This window comes from Martes martes (assembly GCF_963455335.1).
Source record: "Martes martes genome assembly, chromosome: 3".
Lineage (NCBI taxonomy): Eukaryota > Metazoa > Chordata > Mammalia > Carnivora > Mustelidae > Martes > Martes martes.
Genome location: NC_137890.1, coordinates 115,978,350 through 115,986,529, shown reverse-complemented (window position 1 = coordinate 115,986,529; position 8,180 = coordinate 115,978,350). Strand labels below are relative to the sequence as shown.

Below are 8,180 nucleotides of genomic sequence, written 5' to 3'. Positions count from 1 at the left end.
AGATTTTATTTATTTATTTGACAGAGAGAGATCACAAATAGGCAGAGAAGCAGGTGGAAGCAGTCTCCCTGTTGAGCAGACAGCCCGATGAGGGGCTCGATCCAAGGACCCTGAGACCATGACCTGAGCCAAAGGCAGAGGCTTAACCCACTGAGCCACCCAGGCGCCCCATGCCATCCTCCTTTTAATCACTCCTCAACTTACTGTAGCATGGTTTGTACCAATCTTGGTATAGATACTATGCTTAAAAAGCACCAAAATCTTCTAACTCCCAGGTCCAACCACCTCTCTTCATATACCCTTCTGTAAGCAGAATTAGGGGTCCTCAGGAAAAGAAAGGTGAGATATATCTTTCTTGAAAAAAAGTCATTTTAGGCTCCCAGACATCTTGTAATCAATGCTACTTTCCCAAAGTCCATTTCTTGCAGAACTCCTGGTATATGTTGAAATTGCAGAATTGACTTTGGTAGATAATGATCTTAAGGAAACACACAAAAACAACAACAACAAAAATGTAAGAGCAACGAGCCACTGTCAGGTCAGGAGATAGCCTAATCAAATCAGTGACAATAAATCAGTGGTAAAACTCCCACTTCTGGCTCAAAAGTAGAGATTGAACTAACGTTCTTGAGTTATCTTTGCCAGCTCTAAATACCTTTGAGCACTCATATACTGGACCAACTAAGCCAAAGAATTAATGATGCTATGACTCTAGTGGGCTCTGATGACTGCAACCTGGACTCTGTCACTTTAAAGCAACTTTTGTCCCTCCTCCCCCCCATGTGTTCCATGAAGAGCAGGAGGTGCCTGGTTGCTCTGCAAAGATGCCTCAGCACCCTTGTCCTGTCCCGTTTGCCCTGCTGGTTGGCGTTTTCTCCCTTCACTCAGGGGGACAGTTGGAATGAGGGTGAAGTGGACGACAAGGACAGATGCAACCAAGTGGCCCCCAATCTCTGGGCGGAGTTCTCAGCCAGGGTGTCATCAGAGCCTAGGAAGGGCTCATTACTTCAGTGGGACTGAGATGGGTCTCCGGGTCTGCCCTATCAGTGCAATGGCATTTTCTGGATGGATGCAGGTGGCCAAGCCATAGGTGACCAGTCCAGTTCCTCTCAATTCTCTGTGCTGTTCACCATCCTTCTTCTCGTCATCGCCTACCTGATCATAAAAGAGTTAACATGCTGAGAATTTGAAGAATAAAGACGACATACATATTGGGCTACTAGGATTCTGGACTCTACTTAAAATATCTCTATCAGCAGGATTCTCTTGCTGTAGATTTTCTTGGACAGTAACTTATTTTGACTCTTTTGAGCCAGGAATGTTTCCTCCTACCTCTCTTTCACCTGTCAGATTCAAGAAACTGACCAGACATTCTTTCCACATGGGTTAAATACCATGGCAATTTTGAATGATATTCTAGCGGCTCTTAACTATAGCATGGTCCTCATGTAAACCCACACTGAAGCAAAAATTTTGGCAAAACTTAGTCATGATTGTTCTGTAAGAAGAGAGAAGAACAGAACAAAAAAAAAAAAAAGAAAGAAAGAAAGAAGAGAGAAGAACAGCATTTGCCTACTCGTTAAAGACCAAAACCAAGAAACCTGTTACTCATAAATATGTCATATCATTGTCATTATGGAGGACTTTCTGTTTGTTTTTGTTTTGTTTTTTTAATGGAGGATTTTCTTAAGCATCATTCTAGAGCTTAAGCATCAAGAATATCTGAGTATTAAATTTCAAGTAACATCTTAAAATTGTAAGATATTTACCTCATCTTTTTACTTTTGTGTGTGTTGTCCTTATAAATTATAGAAAACACTTTAGTGGATATCAAACATGAAAATTTGAATACAGGACAATGCCTACCTTTCTATGTATAATACTACATTTTTGCTAAGAAATACTAGTAGTGCTATTCAACTGCAATAGAAATACTTATTTATTCATTATATTAGGACAGCTAGGAAAGCAAAAAATACATATTACTTTGACATTTTATAGAAGCTACTTTCATTTTATTTTTTTTTTAAGATTTTATTTATTTATTTATTTATTTGACAGAGAGATCACAAGTAGGCAGAGAGGCAGGCAGAGAGAGAGGGAGAAGTAGGCTCCCTGCTGAGCAGAGAGCCCAATGCGGGACTTCATCCCAGGACGGTGAGATCATGACCTGAGCTGAAGGCAGAGGCTTAACCGTCTGAGCCACCCAGGTGCCCCTAGAAGCTACTTTTAAATCAGAATAGTTTTCAATAATCATTAAATCAACAGAAGGTACATTATATATTTTTATTTATTCATTTATTTATTTAGAGTAGGATCCATGTGCAGCATGGAGCCCAGTGTGGGGTCTGAACCCAAAGCCCAGTGATCAAGACCTGAGCTGAGATCAAGTCAAACTGCTTAACTGGCTGAGCTACCCAGTCACCCCGAGGTGCATTGATATTTTTTAATGGGATATAATTCCTTACGTATTTGGTTTTGGTGTTTTGTTTTGTTTTGTTTTGTTTTGTTTTTACATATTTTCCTACTACATCCTGGATTTGTAAGTATCTGACTCTTGATTTCAACTCAGGTCAAGATCTCAGAGTCTTGAGATCCAGCCCTGCCTCAAGCTCCATGCCCAGTGGGGAGTCTACCTGAGGTTCTCTCCTTCTCTCTCTACCTCACCCCCGGCTCTGTCTCTCTCTCTCTCTTTCTCTCTCTCTCTTAAATAAATAAATAAATAAATAAATCTTTTTAAAAAAAATCTATAATGATTGTCAATAACCTGTAAGATATAGTTCAAAAATCTTCGCTTACAAAACTCATTGCCACTTACTCACAGCTAAGCTTTTCAGGCCCGTTCCCCAATACCCCCCTAACATGTCTGAAAATCGCTCATGCCAAACTATTTCCTCTTTTCCAAACACACCTTGCATCCCACACCCTTTACCTTGGTTTACTTTTTTCTCAGCCCCAAACCTTCCGTGCCACATATCTCTCCCTAGAAAGATCTTTTTTAAAAAATATTAAAGATAAACACTGCCTCTTCTCTGGAGTCTTCACATGTTTTCTCTAGTAATTATTCGTTCACTCATCTGACTTTCCTCAGTACATTAAATATACAGTAGTGAAGTATTAAAATAAAACATATTACATTGTGTGTTTTTTTTACATTGGATGTGTTTTTACTTCCTAGGGAAAGGAGTCTGGTCCTAGCCATCTTTTATTCCCAGCATGCTAAATCAAGAATTGAATCTAGATTTATTAAATAAATGAACTAACAAATTAATGAAAGTTTGAATGTACTATCTCTCCTTTCTCTCATTTTTTTACCCTTAACATTGAATTGGTCATAAGCTCCTATTTATTTTACTTTCAGATTGTCTCCTTGACCCATTCTTCCTTCTTTCCTCCATTTTCATTGCTTTGGTGGAACACCTAGATGCAAAGGGACATAACATTGTTTAATCAAATGATGTAAAAAGAGGCATTTGATTTTTTTTAATATTGTATGGGAATTAAGGAAAAGAAGAAAAGTGTTAATGTCTTAACACTGTCACTTGAGTTAGATTCCACATTTGACTATCAAAACTAAATGAACAATAAAATGATCATTGGAATCTTAAGATAATATTTTTTGTGGCCCATAGGAAGTTTGGGATTATCTAATTATTGGACATGCAATTAAACTTCATGCTGAGTTATTCTAATATATTTAAGTTTCATCATTTCCCTTAGTTGACTTCACTACCATCTCTTTAGGAACCATCAAATAATACCTTTTTGACCATACTTCAAGCAAAATCAGTGCTACTTTAACTAACTTCCAAATGTTTGTTAGCTCATCATAACTCTTCGTGTTGTGTCTTTGTAAATGTTTATATGTGTTTAACACTATTATGCACATTCATGTGATGATAAAAATAATATCATGATGGGAGACAAGATGGCGGGGAAGTAGGAGGAGGCGCCTTTTCAACCTGCACCCTAAAGTGAGCTGATTACCTACCAAAGAACTCCGATCACCCATGAAATCAGCCTGAGATCAGAATTATACACGTCTGGATCTCTACGGGGGCCAGAAGATGCCAGTGGGCAGGTAAAGTGGAGTGGGAACGTCGGACTGATATCGGAAGATAAACAAAAGGGGGAGGGAGCCACCAGAGGCGACCGACTGGAAAATAATACCCCAATACGAGAGTGCCCGGCATCTGGGGACCAGCATTAACTTGGAGTCTTGTTGAAAGCACTCAAAAAGAGCAAAGACTCGCGCGGGGAAATTGTGGGAATCGGGGCGGATAGGGATAGGGGCTTAAGTCCCCAGACCCAGGGCAGCATCCCCTGGCGCTGAGCCGGAGAGTGCGGCAGAGAAACCTGGTCTTTGTCCCGGAGCCGCCAGTGCGCCCGAGAACGGGTGGAGTCCGGCTCCCGTGAGGGGCTGGGAGCCACACCAGACGGCAGAACGCGCACCTTACTGGAGATGCGCGCGTGCCTCAACCTACCCTGAGAGAGGTGCACGCCCAGCCTGGTGTTCTGGGACCCACGCGGCGATAGACCCACGCGGCGATAGAGCCGATAGAGCTGGAGGCGCCGCGCCCCAAACCATCCCCTGGGAGAGGTGCGCGCAAGCCCTGAGCTCTCAGCCCCAGCCAGCGGGAAAATCTCAGTGTGCGATTGCTGCTTGGAACCTCTCTGGCGGTCTGGAGCTGCCCAGACAGCCACAGCTGCCTTGGTTTTGCGTACAAGCAGGAGATCCTGCGTCCCCAGGGACCGTGACTCAGAACCTGCTCTGCCAGCGGCCCAGCGGCTGCAGCACCTGCAGGGGAGCAGACTGAGGTTTCTCTCTGAGAGGGAGGTTGGGGTGCAGTTTTCTTTCCTCTAAACCTCCAAAAACCATCAAAAGCTGTCAAGGCGAGAGAAAAGAAGTGAACAAACATAAAAACCTCCAGAGAACAAAAACCTGAAAAAAACGTTTTTCTCAGAGCCCACCCCCTTGAGGGGGTCGGGAGGACTTAACTTAGGGAACATCATTGACTGAAAACCCACGTGGCAGCCCCCTCCCCCAGAAAACAAATCAGGGAAAAAAAAAAAAAAAAGACTACAAGAGAACAACCACCACTACTTCATAGATACAACTTTTATTTTTAATTCTTTCCCACTATTCTGGTTCATTTTTTTTCTTTTTTTATATAGATAATTTTTTAACCTATTTACCATCACAGTGAGATGTCCAGTACATCAAATTCCATGATAAACTTCTAACCTGAATTTTTTTGATACATACACATGTGTTTTTCTTTTGCTTTTCTATTTTCTTAATTTTTAAAAAAATTTTTAATTTAGTTTAGTCCAGTTTATTCCTTTTTTATTTTTATTTTCTAATATTCATATAGAGTTAAACTTCAAGGTAACCCCCTTTCTCCAAGCAATGCTACCCCTATAGGTGAACCAATTTTTAATCCCCCTTTTTCTTAGGAAAGTTGAGTCCTTTAACAAAGATATCAAGATACATCCAGGAAGAATCAAAATAACCTTCCTCGCCCACACCGAGAATCTATAACCATGCTCCCATCTTTTTCTTCTGCCAGTGTCTCTGTGTATTTATGTTTGTCTGGATAGTATATAAATCTTATACTTGGGGTTCTTCTTGACGAGGCTCCTCCTTTTTTTTGCTTATATATATATATTTTTTCTCTCGTCATATACTTTTATCAGTCTTTTTGTTTATCTGTTTTTGTTTGTATACGTCATAAACCTTACCCTGGGGCCCATTTGGGCTGAACCTTCACTTTTATCTTCCCTTTTTTTCCTGTCTCTCTCTCTCCCTCTTTTTTCTTTTTCTTTTCTTTTTTCTCTCATTTGGGTGGGGAATCCTGAGTGCTCAGAAGCGTTCCAGGGTGCACCTTGACTGCACCACGGTCAATACATCCAGCTACATCTGTCCAGTCATCTCTCACCAAAATGACTAGGAGGAGGAATCCCCAACAGAAGAAAAATACAGAGGATGGGCCTTCTGCAACAGAGCTAACGGCTATCAACATAGACAATATGTCAGAAAGAGAATTCAGGCTAACAATTATCCAGGCAATAGCTAGGTTGGAGAAAGCCATGGATGACCAAACAGAATTGATTAGGGCAGAATTGAAAGCGACCAGAGAGGAGGTTCATAATGTTAGGGCAGAGCTGAAGGCCACCAGGGATGAGGTTCACAACGCTCTCAATGAGTTCCAATCTAATCTAAATTCTCTAAAAGCTAGGGTAACTGAGACAGAAGATAGAATTAGTGATCTGGAGGACAAACAAATAGAGAGAAAGGATCAGGAGGAAGCCTGGAACAAACAGCTTAGAAGCCACGAAAACAGAATCAGGGAAATAAATGATGCCATGAAACGTTCCAACGTCAGAATTATTGGAATCCCTGAAGGGGAGGAGAAAGAAAGAAGTCTAGAAGATATAGTGGAACAAATTTTTCATGAAAATTTTCCCAATCTTGCGAATGGAACAAGTGTTCATGTACTAGAAGTAGAAAGGTCCCCCCCCAAGATTATAAATTCAAAAAAAAATCCAGGCACCTCATAGTAAAATTGAGGAATCATAATTGTAGATACAATCTCTTGAAAGCCACTAGGACAAAGAACCTCCTTACATACAGAGGAAAGCCCATCAGAATAACGTCAGACCTGTCCACAGAGACCTGGCAAGCCAGAAAGGGCTGGCAAGATATATTCAGGGCACTAAATGAGAAGAACATGCAGCCAAGAATACTTTATCCAGCAAGACTGACATTCAAAATGGATGGAGAGATAAAGAGTTTCCAAGACCGGCAAGGCTTGAAAGACTATGCAACCACCAAGCCGACACTGCAGGAAATATTAAGGGGGGTTCTATAAAAGAGGAAAAATCCTAAGAATAGCATTGAACAGAAATATAGAGACAATCGACAGAAAGAAAGACTTCAAAGATAACACAATGTCAATAAAAACGTATCTCTCAATAATCACTCTCAATGTGAATGGCCTAAATGCACCCATAAAACGACACAGGGTTGCAGATTGGATAAAACGACAGGACCCATCCATATGTTGTCTACAAGAGACCCATTTTGAACCTAAAGATACACCCAGACTGAAAGTGAAGGGATGGAGAAGCATCTTTCACGCCAATGGGCCTCAAAAGAAGGCCGGGGTAGCGATTCTCATATCAGATAAATTAGATTTTAAACTAAAGACAGTAGTCAGGGATACAGAAGGACACTACATCATTCTTAAAGGGACTATCCACCAAGATGATCTAACAATTGTAAATATCTATGCCCCCAATATGGGAGCAGCCAATTACATAAGAAAACTATTAATCAAGATAAAGAGTCATATTGATATGAATACATTAATAGTAGGAGATCTTAACACGCCTCTCTCAGAAATAGACAGATCATCGAAGCAGAAAATCAATAAAGAAATAAGAGCATTGAATGACACATTGGACCAGATGGACCTCATAGATATATACAGAACATTCCACCCTAAAACAACAGAATACTCATTCTTCTCAAGTGCACATGGAACCTTCTCCAGAATAGACCACATACTGGGTCACAAATCAGGGCTCAACCGATACCAAAAGACTGAGATGATTCCCTGCATATTCTCAGATCACAATGCTTTGAAACTGGAGCTCAATCACAAGGAAAAGTTCAGAAGGAACTCAAATACCTGGAAGCTAAAGACCACCTTGCTTAAGAATGCTTGGATCAACCAGGAGATCAAAGAAGAACTTAAACAATTTATGGAAACCAATGAGAACGAAGACACTTCACTCCAAAACCTATGGGATACAGCAAAGGCGGTCCTAAGGGGGAAATTCATAGCCATCCAAGCCTCCCTCAAAAAAATTGAAAAATCCAGAATACACCAGCTGTCTCTACACCTTAAAGAACTGGAGAATCAACAACAAATCAAACCAACTCCACACGTAAGAAGGGAAATAATCAAGATTAGAGCAGAGATCAACGAGGTAGAAACCAGAGATACAGTAGAACGTATCAACAAAACTAGAAGCTGGTTTTTTGAAAGAATCAATAAGATCGATAAACCATTGGCCACACTAATCCAAAAGAAAAGAGAGAAAGCCCAAATTAATAAAATTATGAATGAAAAGGGAGAGATCACAACTAACACCAAGGAAGTAGAAACAATCAT

The 8,180-nt window shown here is 40.7% G+C and overlaps 1 pseudogene across 1 annotated transcript; it reads left to right on the top strand.

The window, feature by feature from the left end:
- The first annotated feature begins 705 nt into the window (after positions 1–705).
- Positions 706–1,452, top strand: LOC308340255 (ADP-ribosylation factor-like protein 6-interacting protein 6; annotated as a pseudogene). Its single transcript has one exon. The product of its transcript is annotated as an ADP-ribosylation factor-like protein 6-interacting protein 6 (transcript).
- The last annotated feature ends 6,728 nt before the right edge of the window (positions 1,453–8,180 follow it).